Raw genomic sequence first — 14,900 nt, 5'->3', positions numbered from 1 at the left:
GTCATTATTATTTACCCAACTTTTCAAAGGTAAACATTAAATCAATTTAACAATTTAATTTTAAGAAGAGTGAATTTGAAATTGGGAAACAAATCTACCATTTACTTCCATGGTTTTTTTTTTCTGACATCTGTAAAACAAGGCTAATGATATCCACTTCACAAGACTCTTATACAACATTAAAAAATTTTCCTGAGAAATTCAATTGTACATAACAAAATACTGCAACTATGTAAATTAGTAAGATATTCGCCTAGTCTTTTTAAATTCTCGCTGAGGTTGTGCTTAGTTTGTGGTGTTTGGAAATTAACTTGAATATTAACTCACTCAGGTTAACATTTGGCCTCCGGAGCAAAAAAACTGTATATTTGCACTCAATTATATCAAAAAACAGGCTTTAAGCCCAGCTGGTTCTGTCTGGGAAAGATGGCAGTGGCTGGGGCAGCATCCAAGGAGCCACTGGTGCAACGGTGCACCCAGCAGTTGGGAAAAACTTTCAGCCTGGATGTCAGCAAGGAGATCATGCACAGTGCTTCCAAAAAGATGAAACTTTAGATGGGCAGAAATCAAGGGACCAGCTAAAGCTGGGTAGGAGGAAAGGGAGAGACAGACAGGAAGTTCCTGTATTTGCTGAACCTGACACAACTGCAGAGGTAAAACACCTTTTAATTTGCCCAAGGCATGAGAGAACAGCAACTCCTTTAAGAGTAAGACAAAGTTTGTCAATTTACACACAAGAGAGGGACCCACAGGCTTGCAGTCTGCTCCCGGGTTGCCATCCTTGTGATTGCCTGGGCCAGAAGTACAAGCTCATCAGTAGCTGTCTGATCTGTGGGCCTGTTGTTTGTGAAAAAGAGGGTGCCAGCCCTTGCTTATTCTGTGTCACAACAGTATGTACTCATGAAGAACAGGATATTTTGCAGCATGAGTCAAATGAGAGCCAGAAACTGCTAAAGAAGCTTATGCCATTGATGGAGAATTCTGGAAAGGTGGACAACTCTGCCAAGGACTTTCTATGTCATCGAGAATTTCAAATTATGTCTGGTCTGGAGAAGGATATCAAGCACAAAGACAGGCTGTTAGAGTTGCACAGAGCTAGTTTGCAAAGGACCCAAGTCGTTGATGCTGATCAGATTTTTTTGCCAGTGACTCTAACCAGTGGTTGTCCAAACTTGAGTGGGAAACCAAATGAGAAGCAAGAAGAGGAGCTGAGAGAACTTCGACATGCCTCTTGACTCTCTAAGAAGGTCACCATTGAGTTTACAGCAGGAAGATCCTGGAAGAAGAAAATCCATTAGCAGAATATCACAGCAGACTAGACGAGACAATACAGGCCATTGCTAAGGAAACCTTGAACGAGACACTGACCCCATTTTATGTATCTCCTGAAGAGCCTTTGGGAGTTCTGGTAAATCTCAGCACATACCAGTCCCCTCCCCAGTGGGTTGACCATGCAGGTGCAGCCTCACAGAATAAGGCTTTCCATTCAGCAGGATTGGGACTGGAATTCAACTCATTTCAGTACTTCTTGTGAATCCAGGATCAAGACTTTCAGGGAGGTTTGACAGTGGCTCATGTCTCTCTATACATCAGGCCTGGGTTTCTCAGCTTGTTAGAGGGATTAGAAAATGATGGAGTGCAGATCCTGGTATATCTCCCACAGAGGACAACTTTGGATAGCAGTCGTAGCCAAAACCTCCCTCTGCCTTCAAGAAGTCTCAGAACTCCAGGTTACGTATCATCTTCTTCATGGGAAAGATGTGGAATTCCCCAGTGACTATCCATCAGGTTGTCTTTTGGGCTGTCTGGACCTAATTGCTTGTTTCAGAGGCAATTTAAGGAGCAGTTTCCAGACATCAGTGAAGAATCATGTTCTCCACTTGTTTTCATCTGCAAAAGTCCTCAGGAAATGGTTGTGAAGCTTCCTATTAAAGGAAACAAAAAAATCTGGAAACTGGATTGCAAGATCCATTAAGGAGCAAAGAAAGGGTAAATGAAGCAGAATAAAGATTTCTGACTCAGGAGAAAAGAAACCATACAGCACAGTGGAGTTTGGTACACTAAAATTGCCATCCACTAGTTTTTTGGAATTGAAGCAGTAGAAATCTAAAGGCTTGGCATTAGGCTTGAATCTCTCAGAATTTAAACTCTTATCAAAATCTGTATATTTTTCTTAAGGAGTATAAGAAAATCTGTATATTTTTCTTATTTATGTAGTGGCTCAAAATCTTTGAATACATTATTTATTTATTTATTTATTTTTTATGTTTTTGTTTTTATTTTTTGAGACGGAGTCTCGCACTGTTTGTTGCTCAGGCTGGAGTGCGGTGGCGCAATCTCTGCTCACTGCAACCTCCAGCTGCTGGGTTCACACCATTCTCCTGCCTCAGCCTCCTGAGTATCTGGGACTACAGATGCCTGCCACCACGCCAGGCTAATCTTTTGTATTTTTAGTAGAGACAGGGTTTCACCGTGTTAGCCAGAATGGTCTCGATCTCCTTACCTCATGATCTGCCTGCCTCAGCCTCTCAAAGTGCTGGGATTATAGATGTGAGCCACTGGGCCCAGCCTTAATACATTATTTATAAAAAAACTATTTGAAAAAAAGTTCAGGGTATTTCCTATTATTTGCAGGTTAGTGAGGCTACAATCTTGTGGGTTTCTAGATGAAAAATTTTCTCTCTCATCTTTCTTTTGACGTGGGAAAATACAAGTAAGATCATGGCAAAACATGAAAAGAGGAAGAGGAGTGTGCTGTATAAGACACTGGTTGAGAGCAAGAGGTATATAGTCAGATAGACCCAAATTTTAATATAACCTCGGTTACTCACTAAACTCATTGTTGTTTATAGATTAAATTAGATAATACTTCTTTAAGACCTTTTCAAATCTGTGCTAAGATGATACCATCCTACAAATATCAGAAATACATGAAAAAATATTAATACTCAAATTGTCTTTCAGGTAGTAGGTGAATCCCCTTTTTCTTATGCAAGGGAGATGCCTCAACTTTAAAGTGCAAGAAGTGGATCAAGCAGTAGAGAAATGGAAGATTATAGTGATGACTATTGTCATGAATCTTTGAAAGGGGTTGAGACACAGAATTAGAAGTGCAGAGTGTAGAATTTCTAAAATTTACCTTGAGATAATGTGAAAACAAAAAGATCATTAACAAACAATGAACACACACACACACACACACACACACATGACCCTTGAACAATGTAGAGGTTAGGGACACCAAGCTCCTGTGCAGTCAGAAATATGGGTATAACTTTTGATTTCCCCAGAACTTAGCTACTAATAGCTTACCATTGATTGGGAGCCTTACTGATAACATAAACAGTCCATTAACAAATATTTGTATGTTGTATGTATTATATATTGCATTCTTACAATCAAGTAAGCTACAGAAAAGAAAATGTTATTAAGAAAATCATGAGGAAGAGAAAAAGAAAATGTATTTGCTATTCATTAAGTAGAACTGGATTATCATAAAGGTCTTTATTCTCATTGTCTTCATATTGAATGGGCTGAGGAAGAGGAGGAAAAGGAGGGGTTGGTCTTGCTGTCTCAGGGATGGCAGAGGCAGAAGGGCTGGAGGAGGTGGGAAGGGAGGCAGGAGGAGCAGTCACACTCAGTGTAACTTTTATAGGAAACTTTTGTGCAAGTGCATCAGTGCAGTTCAAATCCATGTTACTCAAAAGCCGACTGTATATACATAACTTTATAGAAATACACAATTTAATACAGCATTTACTCACTGTATAGGTTTACTCACTGTAAGTATGGCTTAGTGATTTCTAGGAATTTTATAAACTGTACAACCATAACAAAAATTCAGTTTTTTTTTTTTTTTTTTTTTTTGAGACTGTGTCTCACTCTGTTGTCCAGGCTGGAGTGCAGTGGCGTGTAACCTCTGCCTCCCAGGCAGGTTCAAGTGATTCTCCTGCCTCAGGCTCCCAAGCAACTGGGATTACAGGTGTGTGTCACCACGCCTGGCTAATTGTTGTATTTTCAGTTGAGGTGGGATTTCACCACGTTGGCCAAGCTGGTCTCCAACTCCTGACCTCAAGTGATCCACTGGCCTTGGTCTCCCAGAGTGCTGGGATTATATGTGTGAGCTACCACATCCAGCCAACGATTCAGTTTTAAAGTACTTCTATCATCAAAAAATTGTTAATATCTTAGTCCCTTTTGTAGTCAATCACCACTCCAAAATTAAGCTTCAGGCCACCAATATCTGCTTTCTGTCTCTATAGTTTTGTCTTTTTCAAAAATTTTATATAAGATAAGTGTTACACTATATATTTTTTGTACATGGCTTCTTTCACTTGGTGTAATTTTTTTAAGTTTATTCATATTGTAGATATATCAAAAGTTTATTCATTTTTATTGCTGTATAGTATTTCATTGTATAGATATACCATATTTTATCTGTTCACCAAATGATGAACATTTATGTTATTTCCAATTTTTGTCTATTATTAATAGTGCCACTATGAATGTTCACATATAAGTATTTGTGTGGACATATGCCTTCTATTCTCTTGGATAGGTATCTAGGAGTAAAATTTGCTAGATTATATGGTGTCAGTTTATTTTCAGTTGCTATAACAGAATATCTGAGACTGGGCAATTTCTCAAAACAACAAGAGATTTATTTTGGCTAATGTTTATGAAGCTGGGAAATCCAAAATTGGGTGACCACATTTGGTCAGGTTTAGATGAGGGCCGTGTTCTGCATTGAACATGATGGAGAAGAGGAAGGATAAGTGGGCACCTGTAAATGGGAAAAAGCAGTAGGGGCAGATTCACTTTAGAATAACCTGTTCTTGTGGTTACTAATCCTGTCCGTCAAATTCACTCAGTCCCTTGAAAATTAATCTAGTCTTGTAAGAGTTGTATTAGTCCTTTTTTTTTCCTTTTTTTTTTTTTTCGAAACGGAGCCTCATTCTGTTGCCAGGCTGGAGTGCAGTGGCACGATCTTAGCTAACTGCAACCTCTGACTTCCTGGTTCAAGCGATTCTCCTGCCTCAGCCTCCCGAGTAGCTGTGATTACAGGCATGCACCAGCACGCCCAGATAATTTTTGTATTTTTAGTAGAGATGGGGTTTCACCATATTGACCAGGACGGTCTCAATCTCCTGACATCGTGATCCGATCGCCTCAGCCTCCCGAAGTGCTGGGATTACAGGCCTAAGCCACCGTGCCCAGCCATATTAATCCTTCTTAATGACCTAATCACCTCTTAAAGACCCCGCCTCCCAGCTCTACCACACTGGGGACCAAATTTCCAACACATGAATTCTGGACAACACACTTAAATCATAGCATATGGTAAATGTGATTAACTATTTAAGAAACTATCAAACTATTTTCTGAAGCATCTATGCCATTTAGTTTCCCATCAGCAATCGATGAGGGTTTCTGTTTTTCCACATCCTCATCAATGCTTGGTATTATCAGTCTGTTGGATTATAGCCATTCCAGTAGATGTGCAGTGCATTTCATTGTGGTTTTAATTTGCATTTCTCTAATGACTAATGATGTTGAGCATTTTTTCACGAGCTAATTAGTCACTTGAATGTCTTCTTTGTTAAAATATCTACTTAAATCTTAAACTATTTTTTCTCTTTGTATTATTGAGTTGCAAGAGTTCTTTATGTTTTCTGTATATATAAAACTCTTTTATAAGATATATAATTTGCACATAATCAAATCATATATCTGTAGCTTGTCTGTGACTTGTCTTTTTATTTTCTTAATGGTGTCTTTTGAAAAATAAGTTTTAGTTGTTGATATCATAGTTTATTATGTTTTTCTTTTATGGATCTTGCTTTTGGTGTCATGTCTAAGAAGTCTTTGCCTAACAAAAGATCATAAAGATTATAGTGTTAGCTCTTACATTTTTAGTTAACTTTTATCTAAGGTTTACATTTACATTTTTTAAAACATAAACATCCAACTGTTTCAACACCATTTGTTGGACAGGCTACACTTTATTCATTGAATTATCTTGGTATCTTTGTTGAAAGTCAATTAGTCATAGAAGTAAGAGTTTATTTTTGATTGTCTGTTTAGTTTCATTGATTGTTATATCTCTTCATAGACCAATACAACACTATCTTGATTATTGTAGCTTTATGGAAAGTTTTAAAATCAGTTAGTGTAAGTCTTCCAACTTTGTTATTTTTAAAAATTGATTTGTTAATCTAGGTCCTTTGGATCTCCATATAATTCTTAGGATCAACTTGTCAATTTCTTCAATAAACTGGCAGGGCTCTCAGCCTTTTTCTTTTTCTCCTATGCTTTTAATAATTTCATTAAATGAATGCTGTTATGCTCAACATTACCAACCAGTCTCTGAGGCTGTATTCACTTTTCTCTCTATTCTTTAGAATAAATATCTATTAATTGATCATCAAGCTTATTGATTCTTGTTCTGTCATCTTCAATCTGCTGTTGAGCCTATCTTAGGCATTTTTCATTTTGGTTATTTCTTTATCAATTCTAGATTTCTAAAATTCGTCTTTTTAAAATAGTATGCATTTTTCTACTGAGAGTCCCTATTCACTGAGTCATTGTTGTGATAATGTTGTGCCCCTCAGAGTCAGCCTCTGTTGACCACTTTTTTCCCGTGTGTGTGGGTCACATGTTTTTTGGATTGTCTAGTAATTTTTGGTTGAAAATTGGACATTTTATAGACTGTAATAGATAATATACCAACTCTGAGTTCTGATTTTTCTGCTTTTTTCATTTTTTTTTTTTTTTTTGTACCTTGTCTGGACTTAAAATACAAAATGTCTCCCCAAATGGGGAGCTGCTGATATCTCTAGTTAGCTTTTTATTCTTATTTTTGCTTTTTAAAAATATACTTTTTTTAATCCTAAATTACTAGACTAGGGGTCATCTCTGTGTCTGTGGTCAGCCAATGATTTGGGTAAAGATTGTACTCAAATACCCCCAGTCCATGAGAGTTTTACCTTCTGAAAATCAATATGCATGTGGTTTGGGGATCATATTCGAAATCAGCTCTTTTTCAAGTCATTTTTTGTTTTAACTTCTAACTAGGCTCTCTCAGGTTTCCCCTGTGCATACCTGTAGTTTCCCAGCCAAACATGAGGAGTCAGAACATTTCCATAGCCTGTAAATGGTGCTCTCTTTTCCAGGATCTCCACATATAACTATCTGTCTGTGCACTTCTTACCCCAAATAAGACCATTATCTCAAACTAGTAAAGTTGTGGGCTTTCCTTGTTTTTCTTTATAATATTTGCTAAAGCTGCTGATTTTCTGCTCAACCTGCTTTGATCATCAAATGAGTCAGGGAGAAGAACATGGATGGAAATATCCTCAGGCAAGAACTTCACAAGCACCAATTGTTTTAACCAAGAGCTCTAGAAATTTTCTAGAATAAATGTTTCTCAATTTGTAGTCTGCTTTTCGGTCACTTCACAGATCCTTGATATGGTTATTTATGACAATTTTGTCCTGTTGTTTTGTTTGTTTGTCTGTTTTTTTTTTTTTTTTTTGGAGACAAAGTCTCACTCTGTCACCAGGCTGGAGTACAGTGGCATGATCTCAGCTCACTGCAACCTCCACCTCCCTGGTTCAAGCAATTCTCCTGCTTCAGCTTCCCGAGTAACTGGGACTACAGGTGTGCACCGCCACACCCAGCTAATTTTTATACTTTTAGTAGAGACAAAGAATTTTGTCCTGTTTTATACTTGCTTTATGAAGAGAAGATTTCTCTGACCTCATGCTACCATAGTTGGTAGTTTCCCCTAGACCTGAAGATATATTTTCAATTTATAAATATGTACTTTTAAAGATGTGCCTTCCACTTTCCTTCTTCTCTTTCTGCATATGAATATTTATTTAAGTGTATAAACATAGTTTTTAAAAGATCATCTATGGATTATCTACTCTGTGCATGATCCATAGTGACTCCATTCCTGATATTGCCTAGTTAGGTCTCTTGACTCAGACAAAAGAATTCTAACAAAAGTGCATCGCAGTTAAAGACAAGGAGTTTACTATGTATAAATTTATGTGTGTCTATAATTTAAGAGCAAGTGAAATTTATTTGATTTGTGTAATCTGTTATGTCATAATTCACCTTTTAATTGCCAGAAAGCTACTTTTTCTGCTTCACTTCTACTTGGAAAAGCGTTCTTGGGAAAGTGCACTCGATGAGGGTAACTTAGGAAAATTTGATACCCAAAAAATACGTTTTTAAGCACTGTTCAAAAGCCATTTCCTGGTATGTGTACAGCACCATTATCACCTTCTCTCATTTCTATATAAAGTGATGATTTTCATGTAGGACATTTGGAGCAAATATTAAGAAAAAACCTTTGGGAGGCCGAGGTGGTCGGATCACAAGGTCAGGAGATCGAGACCATCCTGGATAACATGGTGAAACCCCGTCTCTACTAAAAATACAAAATATTAGCCAGGCATAGTGGTGGTCACTTGTAGTCCCAGTTACTCAGGAGGCTGAGGCTGGAGAATGGCGTGAACCTGGGAGGCGGAGTTTGCAGTGAGGCAAGATCACACCACTGCAAGTCAGCCTGGGCGATAGAGTGAGACTTGGTCTCAAAAAAAACCAAAAAAACAGTTCACATTTGCTCAAAGTAGTGTCGCAAAATTACTACTTTTTTCATCAGTTAAAACTGTAAAAATTAAAAAATATAAAAGTAAAAATAAATATGTAAAATATAAAAAATATAAAATGTTGATGATGTCATGGTACAAATAGTCTCAAATATTGCCAGTAGCAGGAATTTTGGTTTTAAAAGCCTATTTAGGTATGCCAACACATTGGATAAACTAAAATTAATAAACACATTTCTAGAAAAATGCAACCTGTCGAGACTGAATCATGAAGAGATAAAAAATCTGAATAGAACTATAACCAACAAGATCATTAAATTAGTAATGAAAACCTTCCAGTAAACAAAAACCCAGGACCAGATAGCTTCACTGGAAAAGTTTACCAAACAATTAAAGGATAATTAACACCACTCCTCAAACCTCCAAAAAATGAAAGAGTGGGAGTAAACACTTCCAAACTTATTCAATGAGCCCAGCGTTACCCTGATACCAAAAACAGACAGAAATACTTCCAGATAAGGAAACTGTAGACCAATATCTTTGATGGATATAGATGCAAAAACCTCAACAAAATCTTAGCAAACCAAATGTAACAACACATGAAAAGGATTATACATCATGATTAAGGGGGATTTATCTTGAATTAATGCAAGGATAGTTCAACATATGAAAATGAATCAATATGATATACCACATTAACAGAATAACAGACAAAGACCATATGATTATCTCAGTTGATGCAGAAAAATCATTTGACAAAATTCAACATGCTTTCATGATAAAAACACTTAACAAAATGAGCACAGAACGAAATTACCTAAGTGTAATAAAGGCCATATATGAAAAGCCTACAGCTAACTTCATACTTAATGGTGAATAATTGAAACCTTTCCTTCTAAGCTCAGAAACAAGTCAAAAGTGTCCACTCTCACCACTTTTATTCAACATATTACTGGAAGTCTTAGCCAGATCAGTTGATTAAGAAAAAATAATAAAGGCATACAAATTGTAAAGGAAAAAGTAAAACTATCGCTGTTCACAGATAACATGATCTTATAAATAGAAACCCTAAAGATTCTATAAAATAACTGTTAAAAGTAATAAACGAGGTCGGGCATGGTGGCTCACGCCTGTAATTCCAGCACTTTGAGAGGCCAAGGTGGGCAGATCATGAGGTCAGGAGATCGAGACCATTCTGGCTAACATGGTGAAACTCCGTCTCTACTAAAAATGCAAAAAAAATTAGCTGGACTTGGTGGTGGGTGCCTGTAGTCCCAGCTACTCAGGAGGCTGAGGCAGGAGAATGGCATCAACCCAGGAGGCAGAGCTTGCAGTGAGCCCACATCAAGCCACTGCATTCCAGCTTGGATGACAGAGCAAGACTTCATCTAAAAAAAAAAAAAAAAAAAAAAAAAATCAGCAAAGTAGCAGCATATGAAATCAGCATGCAGATATCAGGTGTGTTTTTGTACACTAACAATGAATAATCAGTAAAGGAGTTTAGGAAAACAATCCTATTTACCACAGCATCAAAAATAATAAAATACTTATAACTGAACTTAACCAAAGAAGTGAAAGATGTATACATGGAAATTTCATTTATAACAGCATCAAAAATAATAAAATACTTATAATTGAACTTAACCAAAGAAGTGAAAGATGTATACATGGAAAACTACAAAACATTGCTGAAAGAAATTTGAAAAAACATAAGTAAATGAAAAATATATTTTGTGTTCATTAATTGAAATAATTAATATTGTTAAAATGTTTATACTACCAAAAGTAATTTACAGATTCTGTGTAATTCCTATCGAAATGCCAGTGAAGTTTTTTTTTTTTTTTACAGAAGTAGAAAAAAATCCTAAAATTTACATGCAATTTTAAAGAACTTTAAGTAGCCAAAACAAGTTTACAAAGAAAAACAAAGCTACAGGTCTCATACTTCCTGATTTCAAAATATATTACAAAGCTACAGTAATAAAAAGTATGGTATTGGCATAAAGACAGATATACAGACCAATGGAACAGAATAGAGAGTTCATAAATAAGCCCTTGGATATATGATCAAATAATCTTCAACAGGGGAATCAAGGTTACACAGTGGGAAAAAGTCTCTTCTACAAATGCTGTTAGGAAAACTGAAAAATCCACATGCAAAGCATAAAGTTGGCTGTTCTCCTTACAACATACAAAAATTAACTCAAAATAGATACGTGACCTACATGTAAGACATAAAACTATAAAACTCCTAGAAGAAAACATAGGCAAAAACTTCATGACTTTGGATTTTCATTGATTTGTTGCATATAAGATCCACAGACAGTGTAAGCAAGAATAGATAAATAAGACTATATCAAACTGAAAAAGTCTGCACAAGAAAGGAAGAAACCAAGAGAGTGAAAAGACAACATATGGAATGGGAAAAATATTTGCAAACCGTATATCTGATAAGGAGTTAATATTCAGAAAATATAAAGAACTCCTACAACTCAACAACAAAAATGAAGCAATACAATTTTCAAATAGGCAAAGGACTTGAATAAAGATTTCTCCAAATCAGCTTATAGCTGATCTTTATAAGATGTCCAAAAACAGATCTTCCAGACAGAAAATCAACAAAGAAAAATTGGACTTAATCTGCACTATGGACCAAATGGACCTAATAGATATTTATAGAACATTTCATCCAAGAGCTGCAGAATACACATTCTTTTCCTCAGCACACGGATTATACTCAAAGATAGACCATATGTTAGGTCACAAAACAAGTCTTAAAACATTCAAAAATTGAAATAATGTCAAGCATCTTCTCTGACCACAATGGAATAAAACTAGAAATTAGTAACAAGAGAAATTTTAGAAACTATATGAATGCATGGAAATTAAACAATATGCTCCTAGATGACCAGTAGATCAATGAAGGATTTAAGAATAAAATTGAAAAATTTCCTGAAACAAATGATAATGGAAATAAAATATACCAAAACTTATGGGATACAACAAAAGCAGCACTAAAAGGGAAGTTTATAGCTATAAATGCATACATCAAAAAAGAGGAAAAACTTCAAATAAACAATCTTATAATGTATCTTAACTAGAAAAGCAAAAGCAAACAAAACCCAAAATTAGTAGTAAAAAAAAAATAGGAAAGAGCAAGCAAAAATAAATGAAATTGAAAAAAAAATATACAAAAGATCAATGAAACAAAAAGTTGGTTTTTTGGAAAGTTAAACAAAATTGACAAGCCTTTAGCTTATGAAAAAAAAAAAAAAGAGAGAGAGAGAGAGAGAGAGAAGACCCAAATAACTAAAATCAGAGGTGTAAAAGGAGGCATTATAACTGATAATGCAGAAATTTGAAGGATCATTAGTGGCTATTATGAGAAACTATACATCAATAAACTGAAAAATCTAGAAGAAATGCACAAATGCCTAGACACATACAACCTTCTAAGATTGAACCAGGAAGAAATTCAAAACCTGAATAGACCAATAACAAGTAAGGAGACTGATGCCATAATAAAAAGTCTTCTAGTAAAGAAAAGTCCAGAACCTTATGACTTCACTACTAAATTCTAGCAAACATTTTAAAAAGAATTAATAGTACTCTAAGTATGCCAAAAAGTAGAGCAGAAAAGAAAACTTCTAAACTCATTCTATAAGACCAATATTACCCTGATACCAAAATCAGACAAAGACACATCAAAAAAAGAAAACTATAGGTCAGTATCTCTGATGAATACTGATGCAAAAATTCTCAACAAAATACTAGCAAACCAGATTTAACAATACATTAGAAAGATCATTCATTATGAAAAAGTGGGATTTATCCCTGGGATGCAAGCATGGTTCAACACATGCAAATCGATCAAATGATAGATTATATCAACAGAATGAAGGATAAAAACTATATGATCATTTCAATTGATAATGACGAAGCATTTGATAAAATTCAACATCCTTCATGATAAAAAAAAAAAAACCCACAACAGGTTGGGCGCAGTGGTTCATGCCTGTAATCCCAGCACTTCGGGAGGCCGAGGTGGGTGGACCACAAGGTCAGGACGTCGAGACCATTCTGGCTAACACAGTGAAACCCCGTCTCTACTAAAAATACAAAAAATTAGCCAGGCGTGGTGGTGGGCACCTGTAGTCCCAGGTACTTGGGAGGCTGAGGCAGGAGAATGGTGTGAACCTGGGGGGCGGAGCTTGCAGTGAGCCGAGATCACGCCACTACACTCCAGCCTGGGCAACAGAGTGAGACTCTGTCAAAAACAAACAAACAAACAAACAAACAAAAACAAACAAACAAAACTGGTTATAGAGGGAACGTACCTCAGCATAATAAAAGCCATGTATGATAGACCCATAGATAGTATCATACCGAATGGGGAAAAGCTGGAAGCCTTTCCTGTAAGATCTACAACATGACAAGGATGCCCACTGTCACCTCTGTTATTCATCATAGTACTTGAAGTCCTAGCTAGAGCAATCAGACAAGAGGAAGACAAAGGGCATCCAAATTGAAAAGAAATAAGTCAAACCATCCTTGCTTGTTGATGATATGAACTTCCACTTGGAAAAGACTAAAGACTCCACAAAAAAAACTATCAGAACTGATAAACAAATTCAGTAAAGTTAAAGGATACACAATTAACATACAAAAATCAGTAGCATTTTCATATGCCAAAAGTGAACAATGTAAAAATAAATCAAAAAGGCACTACCTAGAAATTAACTTAACCAAAGAAGTGAAAGATCTCTGTATTGTAAACTACAAAACACTGATGAAGGAAATTGAAGAGGACACCACAGAATGGAAAAATATTCCATGTTCATGGATTGGAAAAGTCAACATTGTTAAAATGCCCAAAGTATTAATAATCTACGTATTTAATGCAATCTCTATCAAAATACAAATGACATTCTTCACAGAAATAGAAAAAAATCCTAAAATATATATGGAACCACAAAAGACCCAGAATAGCCAAAGCAAAAAAGAACAAAACTGGAGGCATCACATTACCTGACTTCAGATTATACTATAGGGCTATAATAACCAAAACGGCATGATACTGGCATAAAAACAGACATATAGACAAGTAGAACAGAATAGGGAACCCAGAAACAAATCCACATAACTACAGTGAACTCATTTTTGCCAAGGTATGAAGAACATACACTGCGGAAAAGAAAGTCTCTTCAATAAATTGTTTTGGGAAAACTAGATGTCTAGATGCAAAAGAATGAAACTAGACCCCTATCTTTTGCTATGTATAAAAAACCAAATCAAAATGGATTAAAGACTTAAATCTAAGACCTAAAACTGTGAAACTACTACAAGAAAACATTGGAGAAAATCTCCTGGATACTGGTCTGGGCAAAGACTTCTTGAGCAATACCCCATAAGCACAGGCAACTGAAGCAAAAATGAACAAATGGGATCACATCACGTTAAAAAGTTTCTGTACAGCAAAGTATAGAGTCAACAAAGTGAAGAGGGAACCCACAGAATGGGAGAAGATATTTGCAAACTACCCTACCCACAAGGGATTAATAACCAGAATATATAAGGAGCTCAAACAACTCTACAGGAAAACAAATCTAATTATTCCAATTAAAAATGGGCAAAAGATCTGTATAGACATTGGTCAAAAGAACACATACAAATGGCAAACAGGCACATGAAATGATGCTCAACAACACTGATCATCAGAGAAATGCAAAACAAAACTACAATGAGATATCATCTCACTCCAGTTAAAATGACTTATATTCAAAAACCAGGCAATGAGAAATGCTGCAGAGGACATAGAGAAAAAGGGAACATTTCAAAAAAAAAAAAAAAAAAAAAAAAGAAAAGAAAGAAAGGGAACACTTGTACACTTGTTGGCGGGAATTTAAATTAGCATAATCACTATGGAGAACAGTTTGGAGGTTTCTCAAAAAACTCAAAATTGAGTTACTGTATGATCCAGCAATCCCACTGCTGGGTAAATACCCAAAGGAAGGAAATCAGTATATGGAACAGATATCTGTATTACTATGTTTGTTGCAACAATGTTTACAATAACTAAGGTTTGGAAGCAACCTAAGTGTCCATCGACAGATGAATGGATAAAGAAAATGTGGTACATAAGCACAATGGAGTAGTAATCAGCCATAAAAAAGAATGAGATCCAGTCATTTGCAACAACATGGTTTGAACTGGAGACCATCATGTTAAGTGAAATAAGCTAGGCAACAGAAAGACAAACATCACATGTTCCTACTTATTTGT

At 35.8% G+C, this 14,900-nt stretch overlaps 1 pseudogene; it reads left to right on the top strand.

Moving 5' to 3' along the window:
* Window positions 1-426: 426 nt before the first annotated feature.
* On the top strand, window positions 427-2,091 carry LOC126952587 (activating signal cointegrator 1-like; annotated as a pseudogene).
* Window positions 2,092-14,900: the final 12,809 nt, after the last annotated feature.

The sequence above is a fragment of the Macaca thibetana genome, chromosome 4 (genome assembly GCF_024542745.1).
Source record: "Macaca thibetana thibetana isolate TM-01 chromosome 4, ASM2454274v1, whole genome shotgun sequence".
Lineage (NCBI taxonomy): Eukaryota > Metazoa > Chordata > Mammalia > Primates > Cercopithecidae > Macaca > Macaca thibetana.
Note: the sequence above shows the minus strand (reverse complement) of the source record. Positions and strands in the feature narration are given on the sequence as shown.